We start from the raw sequence: 23,052 nt of genomic DNA, 5'->3' as shown, positions 1-23,052 counted from the left end.
TGTGCCCCATGGGAACAGTCCAGTCCGAACTACAAAAGCCATGTCCTTCCCAGAACGGAATCAAGCATCCGAGGACCGGACCGGTTTCGAGGTAACACCTCTCATCAGCCCGGCTAGCTTGACTCCAGTGGTGTGGAGTGCCTGGGACCCACGTCTGAGCATCCCCAGCGCACTTATGGCGGCAATTGCAAACAAAACAGGTGATGGACAGAATGTGGATCAATGTCACACATTCACCCCAGTCCAAAGATCTGGGCCCAAATCCATCGTTTTTTTGCACTCCACACCACCCTGGGTTAGACAATTGCGATATGCAAATCAGCTCTGACCCTGTGCCCCATGGGAACAGTCCAGTCCGAACTACAAAAGCCATGTCCTTCCCAGAACGGAATCAAGCATCCGAGGACCGGATCGGTTTCGAGGTAACACCTCTCATCAGCCCGGCACGCTTGACTCCAGTGGTGTGGAGTGCCTGGGACCCACGTCTGAGCATCCCCAGCGCACTTATGGCGGCAATTGCAAACAAAACAGGTGATGGACAGAATGTGGATCAATGTCACACATTCACCCCAGTCCAAAGATCTGGGCCCAAATCCATCGTTTTTTTGCACTCCACACCCCCCTGGGTTAGACAATTGCGATATGAAAATCAGCTCTGACCCTGTGCCCCATGGGAACAGTCCAGTCCGAACTACAAAAGCCATGTCCTTCCCAGAACGGAATCAAGCATCCGAGGACCGGACCGGTTTCGAGGTAACACCTCTCATCAGCCCGGCTAGCTTGACTCCAGTGGTGTGGAGTGCCTGGGACCCACGTCTGAGCATCCCCAGCGCACTTATGGCGGCAATTGCAAACAAAACAGGTGATGGACAGAATGTGGATCAATGTCACACATTCACCCCAGTCCAAAGATCTGGGCCCAAATCCATCTTTTTTTGCACTCCACACCACCCTGGGTTAGACAATTGCGATATGCAAATCAGCTCTGACCCTGTGCCCCAGGGGAACAGTCCAGTCCGAACTACAAAAGCCATGTCCTTCCCAGAACGGAATCAAGCATCCGAGGACCGGACCGGTTTCGAGGTAACACCTCTCATCAGAGACTCTGATGAAAGTAACAGACTATTACCAGCAGTTTTTTTTCTGTGTTATTGTCAATATATAGTTCAAGGTCCAAGAAAACAATTTTTTCTCAGCTGGTCTTACTGGTGAACTGTAAATTACAATCGTTCACATTGAGTGTATGGACAAATTTGTCCGCTGTCTCCTGTTCTCCTCTCCAAATACAAAAAATGTCATCTATGTACCTGGTCCAAAGGACGACATGGTCTTGGTACAATTTGATTTTCCGGACCACCTGCTCCTCCCACCAGCCGAGGTAAAGACCTGCAAAGCTGGAGGCGAAGCAGGTTCCCAATGCCGTCCCCTGGGTTTGTCTGTACATAGTCTTATCAAAGATGAAAAAATTGCTTTTCAAGCAAATAGAGATCATCTCCAGTATCATTTCCGTGTGCACTAGAAATGACAATGATCTTTCTTTCAAGAAGTGTCTGCACGCATCCACACCAGCATTCTGCGGAATGCTGGTGTATTAACTACATACATCCATGCTTACAAACAAATGCTGGTTGATAATCAATGGTGGGGAGGACGGCAAGGCACAAGCGGGAATCTTTCTATGGTGATTGTTTGAAAGGTCCCACTTGAATACCAAAATTTAATAATAAGAGGAGTCCGCTGAAGCATGTCAGCAGAAATAGTGCGCGACAGGGAGGCAGCCACTGATGCTCTCTTTTCCAACTTACCGAAAGTGACCGGCAAAGGGGTAACAGCAAAGGTGGTGCCCGGCAGTAGTGAAAATACTAATGAGAGCCAGATACATGGTCTATTAAAGCGCATTGAGAAATGCATGCGCCAGGAGGTAACAAAATGGTGGGAACATAAGTCCTTATTCAAGTATGTGGAAGAAGGTTGTGTTCCCAGGGGGCTACGCATCATATTAGCCCCGAGTTATGAGAGCCCAAATCTGGAGATGTTGAAGGAGTGAGACCACAGTAACTTGGAAGCATCAACTAATTTAGTCAAGATTTTAGTGAAATACGCAACAATTGACAAGGATGTGTTAATGAAAGTAATTGATGAAATCAATGAACTGTTGGCAAAGTTTGAACCAAATGATTAAATAACAAAATCACGCAAGGAGATACAAGAGAGGCTAACAAAGCAGGAAGATAAAATGAAGGCTCGTAAGATTTATACATTTGCACGTGATAAGGAAGATTACGCCCAAGGGCGAATCTACACATTTGCACGCAAATATGAAAATGCCCAAAAATCCAAGTTCAATCAACAAAATCAACAGACTCCATCTACTATCCAAACAGGAGCATCTGCAGCCAAAATCTCTGAATCAATGATGGATTATAGTTACATTGATTCTCTAACAAGTGGTTTGTCATCAGATGAAGGAAGTTCCACAAAATCAATAACAGTGGACAAATCAAGAGCTTTGGATTTAGGAGAGAATGTGGATTTTTTAGTTTCAGATCGACTACAAACATTGAGGCCAATCAATCAACAGAAAAAAGGTCAAGTAATAACAAAAGAAGGAGAGAGCGCCGCAAAAAGGGAAAATCCTTACAAAAAACCCAAAAGGCAATATTGGCGCAAAAAGCAGTGAATGAGAATACAATTATAAATTTGTCCACAACAAGTTTGACCGAGGCGGAGAAACAGCTTTTGAATCTTGGTTTAACTTACTGCCCAATCTCGGATTTTAATTACACCATAACACGAGTAGATGTCTTTTGTTATATACGCAAATAAAGTTGCGCAAATTTGTCAGTATGAAGGATGGTCTCAAGGAAGTTGAGTAAAAATACTAATAATCATACCAGCTTGGAGCTCTCAGCAGCGGACACTAAAACGCATCTCACAATGCATCAACTTGAGCGTAACGATACTGTGGCGGAAACAGAGCAAATGTCAACACAACAGAAACTCAGTGATACAGATTGGGGCCAATAAAAGTCCTTTTAAGCCCAAATCAAATTTTATGCCAAACATGCCAAGGGACGCTATCGACACGTTCCATGATGTACTTGTGGAGGACTTTAAAAAGTTGCAATACAAAGTCAAACATAGAAGGAGATACAAAAGTGAACAGGAGAAAGAATATGCGTCCTTAGGAAAAGAAACTGAGCAATGACCATCAAATTATTGTCACTACTGCTGATAAAGGCGGTAACGTTGTAATTAGGCCGCAAAAGGAGTATATCGCAGAAGCATTGCAACAACTTGGCGATCTTTTATGCTATGCTAAGACGACAATAAAACAATACAACTTGGCAAGAGAACGCTCAGAAAAATCATTTTCAAATGGAAAAGAGAGGGGTTGATATCTACACAGGAACATGAGTTTCTGTATGTCGAGAATCCTGTTCTACCGAAATTATATCTTTTACCAAAGGTGCATAAGCAAGTATTACCTATTCCGGGGCGCACCATTATTTCAACGATTCAAGGGGTTGCAGAACATATCACTGAATATATTGACTGTTTATTACAGGACCTAGTAAAAAGTCTGCCAACATTTATTAAGGACACCGGCGATTTCCTAAAGAAAATTAGAGATGTTCCATGGACCCAGGACTTGATATTCATGGCGTTGGATATCGAATTCCTTTATACTAGCATTGAACACGACACAAGTTTGAGGGCCTTGGAATTTTTTTTAGGAAAGAGACCTATACAATGTTATAGTCATAACAAAATCATCTTGGAACTAACATCATGGTGTCTTATTTTATGTTTGGCAATGAAATTTATCTGCAAAAACGGGGTATGACGATGGGGGCCTGTTTCTCCCCCAGCTATGCGTGTTTACACGTAGGTTGGTGGGAAGAGCAGGTCCTCATGCGCACACACAACGCAGTTTTTAATAGCCATGTTTTGAAGTGGATGCGTTTTATTGTGATGTTTTTGTTTTATGGAAGGGGGATGTAAATAGTGCCAATGCTTTTGTTGAAACAATTAATAATAATCGAGAAAACTTGAAATTTACATCTTTGATAAGTAAGCAAGAGGTGACTTTTTATATGTAAAGGTTTTTATCCATAAGGGACATTTGGCAACAAAATTACACAGAAAGAGCACTGCTGGAAATAGCACTCTACATGCCAGCAGTGCTCTTCCCAAGCATGTCATCAATAACATTCCCTTCGGGGAATTGTTAAGGTTTAAACATATTTGCAGTACGGATGAAGATCTGGCCTTTTTTACCTCTCAAGCATTAGAAAGATTCAGGCAGAGAGGGTACAAAGAAGGGATTCTAAAACAAGGAGTAAATGAAATGCAGGCTTGATCACGGGAGTCATTGTTTGAGCATGAAAAATCTATCCACACTAAAACAGAGGCTACTGATCTTTCTTTGGCTCCTAGATTTGTAACTACCTACAATCGCCAGGAAATGAAAATTAGGTCCATTGTTATGAAAGGTTGGTCCATTCTACAAACTGACACTGTATTGGCTCCGAGATTGCCTAATATTCCAAAAGTCACGTATAGGAAGGGACCTTCCATGAGATCTCAAGTCAGTAGAAGTTTTCCTGAATTGAGTAAAAAACAAAGGTGGTTACAGTCCCGGTCGGGATTTGTACGGTGCTCCAGCTGCAAGGCCTGCAGATTTGGAGTCAACACCACACAGTTTACCACTTCTTTCAGTTCAGAAATGTCTAATATCAAAGGATCTTACAATTGTAAGACTGAATATGCCGTCTATGTCCTGACATGCACCTGCGGCATGAGATATGTGGTAAGCATAAAGCTGCAGGTGCATGTCAGGATTCTCCAGCATTTGGCTAGGCACTTTAAGTCGATGCATAACAATGATTTGCAGTGCCTTAAATATTTTGTTATAGCAGCTGTTCCCAAGCCACGTAGAGGAGGTGATAGGGACACAATGCTGAGGAGAATGGAGTCACAATTAATTCTTGAACTAGACAGTAAATTTCCGAATGGACTGAACATCACAGAGGATTTGTATCACTTTTTATGAATTGTAATTTTATTAAGAATAGTTGGAACTGTATAAAGTATCATCGAATCAACCTCCTTGCTGCCGAGTTTAGACATTAAGGGGTTCATTATGATGTCGGGCGGATCATGGTATTAAACTTTATAATCATTTTTGATTCAAGTTTCCTCAAGTCAATTATGCAGTTTCCCCCTCTTTCCCTCTGGGGGATTGAATCTAACACACAAAATTTGAGGAGGTTTTGATTTTGATTATGGGTTTCATGGAAATGACGAGCAACCGGATACTGTCTGTCATTATTAGCGATTGCTCTTAAATGCTCAAGAACTCTTAATTTGGCTTTCTTGATAGTGCTTCCGATGTAATAAAGGTCGCAAGGGCATTTTAACGCATACACTGCGAACTCAGTGTCGCAGGAAAAATGTCTACTTATTTTTAATGCTGGCTTATCTTTTCTCAATTTGACGGTTTTGCAGTTCTGACTGTGCTTGCATGCCTAGCATTTCATGCAAGTAAAAAAACCTTCAACTGGATTCTTTCTCTTAGTTTTTTTCCTGGAGCTTGTCATTAGAGTGTCTTTAAGGGATTTACACCGTTGGAAAGTGATAGATAGATATGGTCCTACATATTCTTTAAGGTCCTCATCCTTTCTTAACACTTCCCAAAATGTATTTAAGCTTTTCCGTACATCCATCCCAAGCCTGGTTATTGTACGTGGTTATAAACCTAAGCTTATTACCTGATTCCTTGTTTTCTTTGGATTTCTTCAAAAGGGCGTCCCTATTTAGATTCTTCATTTTTTCCACACTTGCCGAAATGACATCTTCACTATATCCCCTTTCTCTAAATCTATTGCACATAACTGTTTTTTCTTTTAAGTTGTCCTCAGTTGAGCTACAGTTGCGTTTCGCTCGCAATAGCTCCCCGTAAGGAATACTGGCAACTAGATTTCTGGGGTGACAACTCTGAGAAAGTAACATACTATTACCAGCAGTCTTTTTTCTGTGCAATCGGCTCTGTATAGGGTTATTGTCAATATATAGTTCAAGGTCCAAGAAAACAATTTCTTCTCTACTGGTCTTACTGGTAAACTGTAAATTACAATCGTTCACATTGAGTATACGGACAAATTTGTCCGCTGTCTCCTGTTCTCCTCTCCAAATACAAAAAATGTCATCTATGTACCTGGTTCAAAGCACGACATGGTCTTGGTACAATTTGATTTTCTGGACCACCTGCTCCTCCCACCAGCCGAGGTAAAGACCTGCAAAGCTGGAGGCGAAGCAGGTTCCCAATGCCGTCCCATGGGTTTGTCTGTACATAGTCTTATCAAAGATGAAAAAATTGCTTTTCAAGCAAATAGAGATCATCTCCAGTATCATTTCCGTGTGCACTAGAAATGACAATGATCTTTCTTTCAAGAAGTGTCTGCACGCATCCACACCAGCATTCTGCGGAATGCTGGTGTATAAACTACATACATCCATGCTTACAAACAAATGCTGGTTGATAATCAACGGTGGGGAGGACGGCAAGGCACGAGCGGGAATCTTTCTATAGTCATTGTTTGAAAGGTCCCGCTGGAATACCAAAATTTAATAATAAGAGGAGTCCGCTGAAGCATGTCAGCAGAAATAGTGCGCGACAGGGAGGCAGCCGCTGATGCTCTCTTTTCCAACTTACCGAAAGTGACCGGCAAAGGGGTAACAGCAAAGGTGGTGCCCGGCAGTAGTGAAAATACTAATGAGAGCCAGATACGTGGTCTATTAAAGCGCATTGAGAAATGCATGCACCAGGAGGTAACAAAATGCTGGGAACATAAGTGTTTATTCAAGTATGTGGAAGAAGGGTGTGTTCCAAGGGGGCTACGCATCTTATTAGCCCCGAGTTATGAGAGCCCAAATCTGGAGATGTTGAAGGAGTGAGACCACAGTAACTTGGAAGCATCAACTAATTTAGTCAAGATTTTAGTGAAATACGCAACAATTGACAAGGATGAGTTAATGAAAGAAATTGATGAAATCAATGAACTGTTGGCAAAGTTTGAACCAAATGATTAAATAACAAAATCACGCAAGGAGATACAAGAGAAGCTAACAAAGCAGGAAGATAAAATCAGGGCTCGTAAGATTTATACATTTGCACGTGATAAGAAAGATTACGCCCAAGGGCGAATCTACACATTTGCACGCAAATATGAAAATGCCCAAAAATCCAAGTTCAATCAACAAAATCAACAGACTCCATCTACTATCCAAACAGGAGCATCTGCAGCCAAAATCTCTGAATCAATGGCGGGATATAGTTACATTGATTCTCTAACAAGTGGTTTGTCATCAGATGAAGGAAGTTCCACAAAATCAATAACAGTGGACAAATCAAGAGTTTTGGATTTAGGAGAGGAGGTGGATTTTTTAGTTTCAGATCGACTACAATCATTGAGGCCAATCAACAGAAAAAAGGTCAAGAAATAACAAAAGAAGGAGAGAGCGCCGCAAAAAGGGAAAATCCTTACAAAAAACCCAAAAGGCAATATTGGCGCAAAAAGCAGTGAATGAGAATACAATTATAAATTTGTCCACAACAAGTTTGACCGAGGCGGAGAAACAGCTTTTGAATCTTGGTTTAACTTACTGCCCAATCTCGGATTTTAATTACACCATAACACGAGTGGATGTCTTTTGTTATATACGCAAATAAAGTTGCGCAAATTTGTCAGTATGAAGGATGGTCTCAAGGAAGTTGAGCAAAATACTAATAATCATACCAGCTTGGAGCTCTCAGCAGCGGACACTAAAACGCATCTCACAATGCATCAACTTGAGCGTAACGATACTGTGGCGGAAACAGAGCAAATGTCAATACAACAGAAACTCAGTGATACAGATTGGGGCCAATATAAGTCCTTTTAAGCCCAAATCAAATGTTATGCCAAACATGCAAAGGGACGCTATCGACACGTTCCATGATGTAATTGTGGAGGACTTTAAAAAGTTGCAATACAAAGTCAAACATAGAAGGAGATACCAAAGTGAACAGGAGAAAGAATATGCGTCCTTAGGAAAAGAAACTGAGCAATGACCATCAGATAATTGTCACTACTGCTGATAAAGGCGGTAACGTTGTAATTAGGCTGCAAAAGGAGTATATCGCAGAAGCATTGCAACAACTTGGCGATCCTTTATGCTATGCTAAGACGACAATAAAACAATACAACTTGGCAAGAGAACGCTCAGAAAAATCAATTTCAAATGGAAAAGAGAGGGGTTAATATCTACACAGGAACATGAGTTTCTGTATATCGAGAATCCTGTTCTACCGAAATTATATCTTTTACCAAAGGTGCATAAGCAAGTATTACCTATTCCGGGGCGCACCCTTATTTCAGCGATTCAAGGGGTTGCAGAACATATCACTGAATATATTGACTGTTTATTACAGGACCTAGTAAAAAGTCTGCCAACATTTATTAAGGACACCGGCGATTTCCTAAAGAAAATTGGAGATGTTCCATGGACCCAGGACTCGATATTCATGGCGTTGGATATCGAATTCCTTTATACTAGTATTGAACACGACACAGGTTTGAGGGCCTTGGAATTTTTTTTAGGAAAGAGACCTATACAATGTTATAGTCATAACAAAATCATCTTGGAACTAACATCATGGTGTCTTATTTTATGTTTGGCAATGAAATTTATCTGCAAAAACGGGGTGTGACGATGGGGGCCTGTTTCTCCCCCAGCTATGCGTGTTTACACGTAGGTTGGTGGGAAGAGCAGGTCCTCGTGCGCACACACAACGCAGTTTTTAACAGCCATGTTTTGAAGTGGATGCGTTTTATTGATGATATTTTTGGTTTATGGAAGGGGAATGTAAATAGTGCCAATGCTTTTGTTGAAACAATTAATAATAATCGAGAAAACTTGAAATTTACATCTTTGATAAGTAAGCAAGAGGTGACTTTTTATATGTAAAGGTTTTTATCCATAAGGGACATTTGGCAACAAAATTACACAGAAAGAGCACTCTACATGCCAGCAGTGCTCTTCCCAAGCATGTCATCAATAACATTCCCTTCGGTGAATTGTTAAGGTTTAAACATATTTGCAGTACGAATGAAGATCTGGCCTTTTTTACCTCTCAAGCATTAGAAAGATTCAGGCAGAGAGGGTACAAAGAAGGGATTCTAAAACAAGGAGTAAATGAAATGCAGGCTTGATCACGGGAGTCATTGTTTGAGCATGAAAAATCTATCCACACTAAAACAGAGGCTACTGATCTTTCTTTGGCTCCTAGATTTGTAACTACCTACAATCGCCAGGAAACGAAAATTAGGTCCATTGTTATGAAATGTTGGTCCATTCTACAAACTGACACTGTATTGGCTCCGAGATTGCCTAATATTCCAAAAATCACGTATAGGAAGGGACCTTCCATGAGATATCAAGTCAGTAGAAGTTTTCCTGAATTGAGTAAAAAACAAATGTGGTTACAGTCCCGGTCGGGATTTGTACGGTGCTCCAGCTGCAAAGCCTGCAGATTTGGAGTCAACACCACACAGTTTACCACTTCTTTCAGTTCAGAAATGTCTAATATCAAAGAATCTTACAATTGTAAGACTGAATATGCTGTCTATGTCCTGACATGCACCTGCAGCATGAGATATGTGGGAAGCATAAAGCTGCAGGTGCATGTCAGGATTCTCCAGCATTTGGCTAGGCACTTTAAGTCGATGCATAACAATGATTTGCAGTGCCTTAAATATTTTGTTATAGCAGCTGTTCCCAAGCCACGTAGAGGAGGTGATAGGGACACAATGCTGAGGAGAATGGAGTCACAAATAATTCTTGAACTAGACAGTAAATTTCCGAATGGACTGAACATCACAGAGGATTTGTTCACTTTTTACGAATTGTAATTTTATTAAGAATAGTTGGAACTGTATAAAGTATCATCGAATCAACCTCCTTGCTGCCGAGTTTAGACATTAAGGGGTCCATTATGATGTCCGGCGGATTGCCTTCGCCAGGCTGGCGGTAGCCACCGCCGGCCTGGCGGAGGCAATCCGCCCGACATCCATTGCCAAATTCCCCCCGCCATATTAGGATGGCGGGGGAGACCGCTGCGGTAAAAAACACCGCCTGGCAGTTTTCCGCCCCCGGTCGCCTTGCGGCCGGGGCGGAATATGTTCAATATGGTGGCGGTGTCTGTGAGACACCGCCAGCCATATTACAATTGGCATTCTGTGGAGCCTTTCCGTGGCGGCAAAGGCAGGCGGTCCTAGGTTTGGGGGCCCACTGCGGCCCCCCTGGTGCTGGCCGAGATGTACGGTGCAATGGGGGGGTGCCCATGGTACCTCCCCCTGCATTTGCATACACCAAGCAGCAGGCACCGCGCCTGCCGATTTGTGTATGCAAATGCGTGCATTTGCTTTGCAGATTGTGGCGGGCGGTGCAGTGAGCACCGCCCGCCACAATGATAAAATGAGGATTGCCCCTGCCACTGTGGCGGGCGCATCCTAATGCACATTTCGGGACCCCCGCCCTCGAGGCGGGCGGTCCCGTTTCCCGATAGGGTGGCGGGCGGAATGGCCACCCAAATCTTTACTTTCTCACTTTTTTCTTTTTTGTAATGCATTTTGTACAACCACATTAATAAGTGTTTGGGGGGAATTTGCATTAGTTCTATTTTTTGACATGGATAATACTGTCTATAGGATTTTTTTAAAAAAAATATTCACTTTTTTGTTTGTTTTTTGAGTAGGAACTGTTCGGAGTAGCCACATTTACTAATTTATATATTCCGTTTTTGGAGTCCTTTCCTTTTTTTGCCTCTTTTTTTTCTTTCTTGGCTCTGTTTAATACCATGTGCAATACAGTTTGATTTCATTAATTCTAAATACTGCATTTATGCAGGTAGCTAGCAGGGCAGATGTACCATTTCAACAAAATAGTAATTATGTTTAATGAACACATTTAGAAAAAGATATTTTCTTGAAAAGCATTATTTGCACATGTGAGTATGATGGTTTACAAATCTTTGCGAGATTTTGCACAAGATGTGAGAAATTTCCACAGCACTTTATTGTGTGATTTGCACATACTAAGTAATGTGGTAAAAATAAATATTTATTTTTACATATATTTATTGTGTTGTTTGCATAAATAATTATGACAAGAAAATATAGGTTCATTACCTTTATAGGCTCTTTACATAAATATGAAATGGTGGTATTTGCCTTTAAGAGTGTTTTATTTGAAAACTGTATATTGTTGGATTTTATTTGCATGCGGATATAGGATTTCTAAGCCTTGGAGATTTTCTTAAATGAATTTACATTCATGCAGTAATATTTGAAAATGTTTATTTTATTGATTAATGTGGCGTATAATTCCTACTGACTGTCATTTGTCGGCTGACATTTGAAATGTTTGCGTAAAGTTTGTTAAAAAAATAGAAGAAAGTTCAAACATGGTTGTTTATAGTATGCCTTCTATGTTTATGATCACATGTGGTGTTGTCAAATATATTTAAGAAAATGACGAGCTTTTAACGGACAATCTGTGAACAAGGGCTGACGCCAGAAATGCGTCAGTTTTAACGGCTCTAAAAAATAAAAGATCCTGTGCCAGAAGCATTGGATTCGTGCTGTCTTTGTGCTCGACAGAAGGTGGTGCAGGAGACAGCGTTTGGTTCCTCTTCTGTTTTCCAATGTTCTTGGATGGTCCGGGGCCACGCAGACCCTTCCACTGTGGTATGTTTTTTGCCCCGTGCACCACCTTCGAGGGTCCATCAAAATGGATTCTGGGACTTGGAGTTCTCCGCACACATGGAACTCCACACAGGTGCGCAGAATAATCCAAGGGGCGGAGCGGCCTTGTTACAACTAGGTAGATGGAGGCGGGACATACCTTCGGCTTGTTGTCATTTCACCTGGATGCTTTGGGGCGCTGAGGAAGGCAGTAGGTCTGCCGAAATGCATTTGCCTTGTCCGGAATAAATGTGCTTCCAAAGATTCCTCAGGGGTCTTTGATTCTTTCTTGGAGAGGAGGTTGTTTGATATATATATATATATATATATATATATATATATATATATATATATATATATATATATATATATATATATATATATATATATATATATATATATATATATATATATATATATATATATATATATATATATCTTTTGGTGCACTTTAAAATGGTGATTGTAATGTTCATTTGGTTGGCTAACGAAGAAGACCGCTTGGTCGAAACGCGTCGCCAATAAACGTTTCCTACACGGACCCTGGAGTGTGAGTCTTTCGTGTTTTCCCTGGAGTAGTTAGGGGGAACCCTTTCGGATATATATATATATATATATATACATATATATATATATTACCTACTCGCCAATAGGTAGTTATAGTTAGGACCTAGTTTCCATAGGAAATCCACAACATTCTATTTGGAAGAACCTTGGCACCGGTTGACGAATTTTCGTGAAATTCTCCAAGAAGATGGCCCACTCCGCTTCACTCCTGTCCTGAAAGTTTTGGGGTGATTCGTCAAGTGGGGGGCGAGAAAAAAGGGGGGTCCCAAAACATGTTTTCCAAATGCAATTTTCCATAGGGACCTTAAGCGCGGCTACAGCCTGAACTGCTGAACGGAATACACCAAATTTGGCAAAAAGGTAGAGCTTGGTTCACAGATCATGCTTTTTTGTTAAATGGTGTAAATCCGTGCTGTAGTTTCTGAGAAAATGTAAAGAAAAATCATAGAAATATCTATGGGCTCGTAGGACACGCGTATCCTTACGAGCACGATCTGCATGCTAATTGGCTGTCAACATTCCAAACCAGGAAATGCTGGCAGCCATCTTGTGTCTCAGTAGAACGGAGGCACAAAAAACCTAAAATAAAACCTCACAAAACACGAGAAGGGGGCAGGGTAGAAACACCCTGACCCCTAGGCCTGCTCAGGGGGTCCCACAAGGACCATCAAGGCCCCCCCACATTTTGTTTTCTTAAAAAAACAGGAGGATGCCTGCATACTGCTGATAAAACATTTTTTTGTTGTTGTTTTTTTAAGACCCAGTGGGGCCAAATCCCGGGGGCAATGAATAAATGATATTGGGGGCCCAAATGGGCCCCTCAGCCCCAGGGACCGCCACCCCCGGGGCTTTGCATAATTATGTAGGGGCGGCTCTGAAGCCCCCCAGCCCAGGGGACCGCCACCCCGGGGCTTAATGAAATTGGATGGGGGCTCTCAGGTCCACCCAGCCCCGGGTAATGTCACACCCTGGGGCTACTTTAATTTGGGTTTGAGGGTCTCCGAGGCCACCCCAGCCCCAGGGACCGCCACCCCCTGGGCTTTGCATAATTATGTAGGGGTGGCTCTGAAGCCCCCCAGCCCAGAGGACCACCACCCCCAGGGCTTAATGAAATTGGATCGGGGGCTCTCAGGTCCACCCAGCCCCGGGTAATGCCACACCCTGGGGCTACTTTAATTCAGCTGCCCTGTGGCGCGTTTTAAGTTGGGGAATTAATTCCTCTTCAATCCAGAGGTCCCCTAGGGGCCAACTAGCCTTCCAGGTACTTCCAGTAAGTGCCACAGAGCTGCGTTCCATTGTGTTGTAAAAAGGGGGAGTGGCCTCTGAACACCTCTCTGCAATGCAGCTCCCTGGCGCATACTGGAGGTTCCTGGTGTGCTAGTTGGCCAACAGGGGACCTCAAGATTGAAGAGGAATTAATTCCCCAACTTAAAACACGCCACAGGGGGTGTTTGCACACATATCACTTCAGGCCCCGCCCCCTTCCTTCACTATTGAGCAAATTATTCCTCTAAAATCAGACGAACTACGAATTCCGATTTACTCACCTGTTATCATGAGAGACCTCAGTGCTGCATCTTTGAGCCCAGTACGGACCCTGAAAAGTAAATCTATGCATACACACCAGTAACTTGTATTTCCTTCCATAGGAATCTATTGTGTGGTTTTCTCCAGAAAGTGTCTATTTTTGAAACATACAAATATTCCTCTAAAATCAGCCGAACTTCGAATTCTGATTTTTTACTCACCTGTTATCAGGAGAGACCTCAGTGCTGCATCTTTCAGGCCCACTACTGATCCTGAAAAGTAATTCTAACCGTACTTACAGTAACTTCAATAGGCTAACATTGACTCAATTCCCTTTAGAAATTCTTTTAAGTGTGGAGTTTTGGAACTTTAAAATATTCCTCTTAAATCAGCCGAACAAGAATTCCGATTTACTCGCCTGTTATCAGGAGAGGCCTCAGTGCTGCATCTTTCAGCCCACTACTGATCTTGAAAAGTAATTCTAACCGTACTTACAGTAACTTGAATTTCCTTCCATAGGCTAACATTGACTGGTTTCACTTGGATATTCTTTTAAGTGTGGAGTTTTGGAACTTAAAAAAAATCCTCCAAAATCTGCCGAACAAGAATTCCGATTTACTCACCTGTTATCAGGAGAGACCTCAGTGCTGTATCTTTCAGCCCACTACTGATCCGGAAAAGTAATTCTAACCCTAATTACAGTAACTTGATATTCCTCCCATAGGCTAACATTGACTGGTTTCACTTGGATATTCTTTTAAGTGTGGAGTTTTGGAACTTTAAAAAATTCCTCTTAAATCAGCCGAACAAGAATTCCGATTTACTCACCTGTTATCAGGAGAGACCTCAGTGCTGCATCTTTCAGCCCACTACTGATCTTGAAAAGTAATTCTAACCGTACTTACAGTAACTTGAATTTCCTTCCATAGGCTAACATTGACTGGTTTCACTTGGATATTCTTTTAAGTGTGGAGTTTTGGAACTTTAAAATAATCCTCTAAAACCAGCTGAACTACGAATTCCGATTTACTCACCTGTTACAAGGAGAGACCTCAGTGCTGCATCTTTCACCGACTACTGATCCTGAAAAGTAATTCTAACCATACTTACCAGTAACTTGAATTTACTTCCATAGGATATCATTGCCTGCTATATAATATATATATAAATTTAAAAATATATAAAATAAAATAAACAAATATTACAATTTCAATATTTTTAAAAACACTTTTTTCAATTTATATTAAAAATATGTAATGTAATTTAAAAAATAAAATATAAAAAAAAATTGTTTAAAAAAATGTAGTAAATCAGTATAAAAAAATATAACAATTAATACATTTAAAAATTATCATTTAGAAAACCTTTGAAGTTCACTGAAAAAAACCATAGGTTTCAGCCACGTTATAATTAGGAATTAGCATTTAAAAAACCTTAGAAATTTACTGAAAAACCATAGGACAGCACTGTACTAGTCCTATGCTTAAAGACTTTGCTGTATAAATTGCAAAAGACTTTGTCATTTTCTATCTCAGCGAGGATAGCACTCTGCTAATCCTATGCTTAAAAACTTTGATAGAAAAACAGACATTTGAGGTGAGCAGATTTAAAGTGTCGCTGGTGTTGAGAGTGCTCTAACAGGGGCTGCTTTCCACCTAAACTTGAAAACTACCCAGAGTTCTCGCCTTCTTTTTTGCATAATTTATGCGTCACTCTATGCCTGAAAGGGTTTTGTTTTGACTTAATACTGGGTGCTCCCTTGTGTCTGGACAAAGCTATACCTCTCTGAAGAGCTCTAATTTGAGCGAAACACTGTGTCAGGGGTTGCTTTTACTGATTTCAGGTTGGCTTGAGTTGGTATTTCACTAATTCAAAGCTGTAATATTGTGCCTGGAGTGATAAATGGCTATTGTAATTTTACAGATCGGCAAGGACAGCACTGTACTAGTCCTATGCTTAAAGACTTTGCTGTATAAATTGCAAAAGACTTTGTCATTTTCTATCTCAGCGAGGATAGCACTGTGCTAATCCTATGCTTAAAAACTTTGATAGAAAAACAGACATTTGAGGTGAGCAGATCTAGAGTGTCGCTGGTATTGAGAGTGCGCTAACAGGGGCTGCTTTCCACCTAAACTTGAGAACTACCCAAAGTTCCCTCATCCTTTTTTGCATAATTTATGCGTCACTCTATGCCTGAAAGGGATTTGTTTTGATATATATATATATATATATATATATATATATATATATATATATATATATATATATATATATATATATATATATATATAATGGGCGATAAAATGGTGGAATTGTTTGTATGCAAATGGCTAGTGAAGAAGCCCGTCAGGTCAAAACGCGTTGCCAATAATACAAATCTCTGAAAACACGGACCCTGGTGTGCAAGTCTTTATTGTTCTGGTGGATTGTACCGGGAGAATCTTCTCGAATATATATATATATGTGTATATATGGCAGCAGTGTCTTCTGCATTTTGGAAAGAAGGTGAGCCGCACACAGTACACCTTGTTGCTCACGCATTTTTATTGAGTCGATGTGGGGCAGGGGCCGACGCGTTTCGTTCAGCTCTCTGAACTTCTTCAACAGCACTCCAGGCAAGCAGAAGCAAAACTCGAGACACAGGTGAGACCGGAGATTTTATGTCCATTGCCGGCCCTCTAGTGGACGCTCAGGTGATAAACGCCAGGCATGTTGGTCTCCGTAGTCCCGAGTTCTGCAACTTGGATTTTTCAGCCCTACCAGCTGGTGATGCCCCATGGCTAGTGAAGAAGCCCGTCAGGTCAAAACGCGTTGCCAATAATACAAATCTCTGAAAACACTGACCCTGGTGTGCAAGTCTTTATTGTTCTGGTGGAATGTACCGGGAGAATCATCGCAAATATATATTCAATGTGTCTTACTAAATGCATGGGTTAGAGATTAAACTCTGTGAATATCTTTATTAGTCTGTTAGTTAGTGTGAAAGTGGATGCATGGCTTGGTGAGCAGATACATGAGTGTCTATATGGGTGGTTTATTGGTTGTCTGAGTATCTGTATAGGTGCGTGATTGTCTTTGTGGGGGGGTGTTGTTGGATATCTATGCATATATATAAATATATGAGTGGTTGTTTTACTGCTTGTATAGGTTCAAGAGTGTATATGGGAACACCTGTATGGGTGGATGAGTGTGTGTATGCAAGTGTTGGTGAGTAAATGGATGTCTCAGTGGTGCATGTGTGAGTAACTACATATGTTTTTAATCAATATATGTGAGTGTTGGAGTATATAAATGACTATATGTGAGAGTGAGTGTTTCCAAGAGTATCTATATGGATGAGTGTGGGTTTCTATGAGTGATTGTTTTAGAGAGTAGGTATGTGTTAATATCTGTATAAATAAGTGTGGTGGTGTGTGTATGACTGTATAAGCAAGGGAATGGGTGTGTGATACTTTTTTTTGCATGACTGACCAGGTATATGAGTAACTATTTGGGTGAGTGGCAGTGTGTGAGTGTCTATATGGGTTTATGAGTGGATATATTAGTGGCTGTATAGATGAATGACTGTGTGTATGAGTGACTGTATGGGTTAGTGGTTGGCTGTTTGTGTAGACATATGAATCAATGAGCAGGTATGTATTAACTGCTATTGGTCTGTCTATGGTTTCGATATTGGTGGTCTGTATTTTAGAATGGGTGTATGAAAGGTTTTATTAGGGTACTAGCAGCCCGTCCGACGGTGTCCTGGTATGAATTGCTGCCGGCCAGCAGTATATTGTTTTGTAGGATTTCGTTTTGATACCATTTCTTATCTGTAACAGGCCTGTGAAACGCTCCGATTCACAGTGCACTGCTGAAGCACTTATGAGTGCGCGTTCAGTAGTGTGTGAACTCGTGTTTCCCTACTTTATTTTTCCTTGCAACATTATATGGCGTGAACTCGACAACATGGCATGAGCACAATTTACATTACAGAAGAACACATTAATTTGTGGCAAGGCACGGGGAAACAAAGCGATTTGCCTGGAATCACAGGATGTTGAGCTGATGCTGAGATTCGAACGTAGCTCCCCAGCTCTAATGTTCGCAATTCTAGAACTTGTAGCGGGAGGTGTGTCTAAAAGTGTATGTCGGTGCTGGCCATTAATGAGAGAGACCTGTGCATTTTTCAAATGGGTGGAGAAAAAATATGAGTATGTTGCTGGAGATGTGGGCTGCCGTGCCACCAATGTACTTACCGGGGGAGGGTAAACAACCATTATTCCGCAACTTTCTTTCCGCATACCATCACTCCGCATACTTTCATTACGAAAGTACCATGACTCCGCAATGCCATTATAACGCATGGCATTACATTTTATATGATTTTACCTCGCATACATTTACAACGAAATTCATTGTAAATGCATGAATGGTAAAAGCATGTTTTTTTAATGTTTGAATAAGGTAAGTATGGGTATAGGGGTATATGTTTTGGGGTACTGAGGTATTTGTTTTGGGGAGTTTGGGTATTTTAAGGGTTCAGATATAGTTTTGGGTTTTGGGGTACAGGGGTATTTTAAGGGTTCAGTGCTAGCTTTGGGTTTTGGGGTACAGGGGTATTTTTAGGGTTCAGGGCTAGTTTTGGGTTTTGGGGTACAGGGGTATTTTAGGGTTCAGGGGTAGGTTTGGGTTTTGGGGTACAGGGTTATTTTTAGTATTCAGGGCTAGGTTTGGGTTTTGGGTACAAGGGTATTTTTAGGGTTCAGGGGTAGGTTTGGGTGTTGGGGTACAGGGGTATTTTAAGGGTTCAGGGCTATGTTTGGGTTTTGGGGTACAGGGGTATTTTAGGGTTCAGGGGTAGGTTTGGGTTTTGGAGTACAGGGCTATTTTAAGGGTTCAGGGGTAGGTTTGGGTATGGGGTACAGGGGTATTTTTAGGGTTCAGGGGTAGGTGTGGGTCTTGAGGTACAGGGGTATTTATATGGTTCAGGGCTAGGTTTGGGTTTTGGGGTGCAGGGGTATTTTTAGGGTTCAGGGCTAGGTTTGGGTTTTGGGGTACAGGGGTATTTTAGGGTTAAGGGGTAGGTTTTGGTTTTGGGGTACAGGGTTATTTTTAGTGTTCAGGGCTAGGTTTGGGTTTTGGGTACAGGGGTATTTTTAGGGTTCAGGGGTAGGTTTGGGTGTTGGGGTACAGGGGTATTTTAAGGGTTCAGGGCTATGTTTGGGTTTTGGGGTACAGGGGTATTTTAGGGTTCAGGGGTAGGTTTGGGTTTTGGGGTACAGGGCTATTTTAAGGGTTCAGGGGTAGGTTTGGGTATTGGGGTACAGGGGTATTTTTAGGGTTCAGGGATAGGTGTGGGTTTTGAGGTACAGGGGTATTTATATGGTTCAGGGCTAGGTTTGGGTTTTGGGGTACAGGGGAATTTTTAGGGTTTAGGGACAGGTTTGGGTTTTGGGGTACAGGGTATATTTATAGGGTTAAGATGGGTTAGTGTTTAAGAGTGTTGGGGTATTTTAAGGAGTAAGGGTGGGCTATGATTATGGGGTGAAGGGGTGTTTAAAGGCAGCAGGGTGGTATTCGTTTTTAGGGTGTAAATGGTAATAAAATAAAATAATAAATAAAAATAATATAAATAATGCAATTTAAAAGAACAAATATTTTAATTAAATTAAAAAATGTGTATATATTTGTATATATATATAAATACACATATATACAAACATATATTTGATGTTTTAATAATGTACTTTTACAATGTATATGACTTTACCACACAATCATTTGCATTATAATGGAATGCGTGATAAAGTCATATGCGTTGTAAAAGTTTTAGAAATTATGTCTTTGAGGAGTAACAGTCCCGGGTTATAAAAATTGCGGAGATCAGGTATGCAGGATGTTGGTTTGCGGAATATCATCACATATTCCCGGGGGAGGGATATTCCCTTTCTTGCTATTTCCGTGGAGGCGGGCCTTATGTCCGGATGTGCGTGGCGCGAGGCCTGTGCGCAACAGAAGTGGAAAATCCCCAGTGTGCGCTTCAGGCGTCACCGGAAGATAAGGCGAGATTACATTTCCTGCACAATGGCCCCTGTTTGAGCTTCCGGCCCTTGGGAATAGCGCCATGCCTGACCTGCATACAGTAAAGCAGGTGCACCTCACTGGGAGCGCGAGGCAAGCACACCCGGAGCAGGAATGTACAGAACCTGTGAAGAAAAAACAATGAAATATTGGGCACAACGCTTGCTTTAATTTTTCCGTAATCCTGTGCCCCGCACGCGCCCACGCCCCCAGCACACGCCCACAGCACAGGATATGAGACATGGCATTAAGGGCGGAAGGTACCACACGCCCCCAGCATTTGTCACGCCACCAGCACATGCCCACAGTACAACGCAGACACGCCCACAAGGGACTACTTTGCTGGCACGGTTCTTATACCTTGTAAATGTATATGGTGGGCGTCTACATAGCCTATGTCCTTCTGCTGCAACTGCCCTTTCCAACGCTGTATTGGGTGTTGTGATTGGTGCTGTGGTTCCTGAGATTACCTTCCTCAAAAGTTTGGGCTCTCTCTTTATTACATTAGTATAGATGTACAACAATCCCGCTTACATGAAAAACGGGCTGACACATGCTCAGGTATGATTAAGGAAAAGCTTTATTTTCACCATCTGGGTACATCATGCTTAGTTGAAGATTCGCCACTGCTGTAACACCTGGCAGACGCGTTTCGGCTTTATTGCCATCCTCAATGCCAGCTTTATACATACATTTGTTTGTATACTTCCATCAGCACTTAAAATAGAAATGCTTTACAAGGCACCAATCTTAGATAAAGCAAAAAGCGTTTGGGTGGTGACATAAACTCTAGCATAAATCATAGGGGATGGGTGGCCATAAATATTACAACATTTAGAATGCATACGTATTGATTTCAAGTGTGCAGTACATAGTACTGGCCTACTAGTGGTGCACAAGTTTATTAGTGGCAAGAAGTTTTAAAGTTAGGATGATATGAAGGATGTTAGAGCCGTTTTGAAGGTTTAGTGGATTGAAGTACCTCTGAGATTGTTACCTTCTGGGGAATTCATTGTAGAATACAAGGAAAGAGGAAGAAAGGATGCTGAGCAAGAAGGCTTAGGTACTGCCCCTCTACTGCCTGGGAAGAGGCATTCAGCATGAACTCCAGTGTTGTTAGGGGTCCCCCTTACTGCAAAGAGAGATTTGATGGAAGAGCATACTCTCTGTTGGTACCCTGCTTCTGAAAAATCTCCCTGCTTTGAATTGTAGTTAAACTCCAATCAGTTTGGAGAAGTGTCAGAAATAGTTATTTGCTTAGCTGTTTAACAGATGTTGTTCCGGCAGCGTGTTTTGACAGCATATGAAATCGGTCTGGCTACAGATCTCTACAAACTAAACATCAACATAACACGGGGCATATTACCAACAACTAGCAATATTTATCGCTAAATGCGCTTAGCAACTTTTTTTATATCGCTGCCTATCGCTGGATATTTTAGCGGAGAAAATATGCTATTTGCAACCTTTTTCTCCATAGCACTAAAATATCCAGCGATAGCGGCGTAATGCGAGAATATCGCTGAGAATACAGCGATATTCTCGCATTAGTGACAAAATGCTCTTAGCCAAGTTATCCACCTCCCATTGGATAACAAGGCTAAGAACTGGTCAGAGCAACTGCTGTTAGCGACAGCTTGATAATAGGGCGATAGAATTTTCGCCGCTTAGCTGCCGAAAACGGACGCTAAACCGGCGAAAAGTGCCTATCGCCCCCATGATAATATGCCCCCATATTCGTTCAGGTAATCTGGCGTGCAGGCTCCTGCTTTATTTTCACCATCTGGACACATCATGCTTAGTTGAAGGTTCTCCACTGCTGTAACACCTGGCAGAGGCGTTTCGGCTTTCTTGACTTCCTCAATGCCAGCTTTAAATATACATTTGTTTGTATACTTCCATCAGCATTTAAAATAGAAATGCTTTACAAGGCACCAATCTGAGATAAAGCAAAAAGCGTTTGGGTGGTGACATAAACTCTAGCATAAATCAAAGGGGATGGGTGGCCATAAACATTACAACATTTAGAATGCAGATGTATTGATTTCAAGAGTGCAGTACGTAGCACTGGCCTACTAGTGGTGCACAAGTTTATTAGTGGCAAGAGGTTTTAAAGTTAAGATGATATGAAGGATGTTAGAGCAGTTTTGATGATTTGGTGGAATGGAGTACCTCTGACTTTGTTACCTTGTGGGGAATTCATTGTAGAATACAAGGAAAGAAGAACAAAGGATGCTGAGCAAGAAGGCTTAAGTACTGCCCCTCTACTGCCTGGGAAGAGACTTTCAGCATGAACTCCAGTGTTGTTAGGAGTCCCCCTTACTGCAAAGAGAGATTTGATGGAAGAGCATACTCTCTGTTGGTACCCTGCTTCTGAAAAATCACCCTGATTTGCATTGTAGTTAAACTCAAATCAGTTTGGATAAGTGTCAGAAATAGTTATTTGCTTAGTTGTTTTACAGATGTTGTTTCTGCAGCGTGTTTTGACACCATATGAAATCAGTCTAGCAACAGATCTCTACAAACTAAACATCAACATAACATATTCGTTCAGGTAATCTGGCGTGCAGGCTCCTGCGTGCATTCTTTTCTGAGGCTTAATGCATACCTGGTTGAGTGCTCGCTTGGCTTTTAAAGTCAGCATTATCTCCAGTGAACAATGAAAAGCAGAGGTTGCTGAGACGTTAAATGCCCCAACTGCTCACGCAGCAGGGCCTTCTGCTTTCCAGGGGAGGGGGCCCTTCTTCTTTGAAAGTGAGCCATACCCGCGTCAGAAGACAGAGTTACTGGAGATGAAGTGATCTGGAAACCTACGTGTTCACGAAGTAGGTAATGGAAATGTAATTGGGTGTGGAGTTAGCAACTGAACTGACTGATGGCTCTGAGCTTGAGCTGGAAAGGTTGTGTGAGAGAGAGGAGGGCTGAGCTTACAGAAGTCCCAGGGGGAACGAAACAGTTCCTGCTGGAATAGTACATTCATGTGTTATTTTATCATTGATACTAATTCCTTGTGCTCAGCTTTGAAATCTAGATTGCTCCTTTAAATCCTCACAGTACAGAAAGATGAGGGACCTGAGGTCACATGTAGCTGTGCACAGTAATGCAA

This window comes from Lissotriton vulgaris, chromosome 7, assembly GCF_964263255.1.
Source record: "Lissotriton vulgaris chromosome 7, aLisVul1.2, whole genome shotgun sequence".
NCBI classification, from domain to species: domain Eukaryota; kingdom Metazoa; phylum Chordata; class Amphibia; order Caudata; family Salamandridae; genus Lissotriton; species Lissotriton vulgaris.
Note: the sequence above shows the minus strand (reverse complement) of the source record.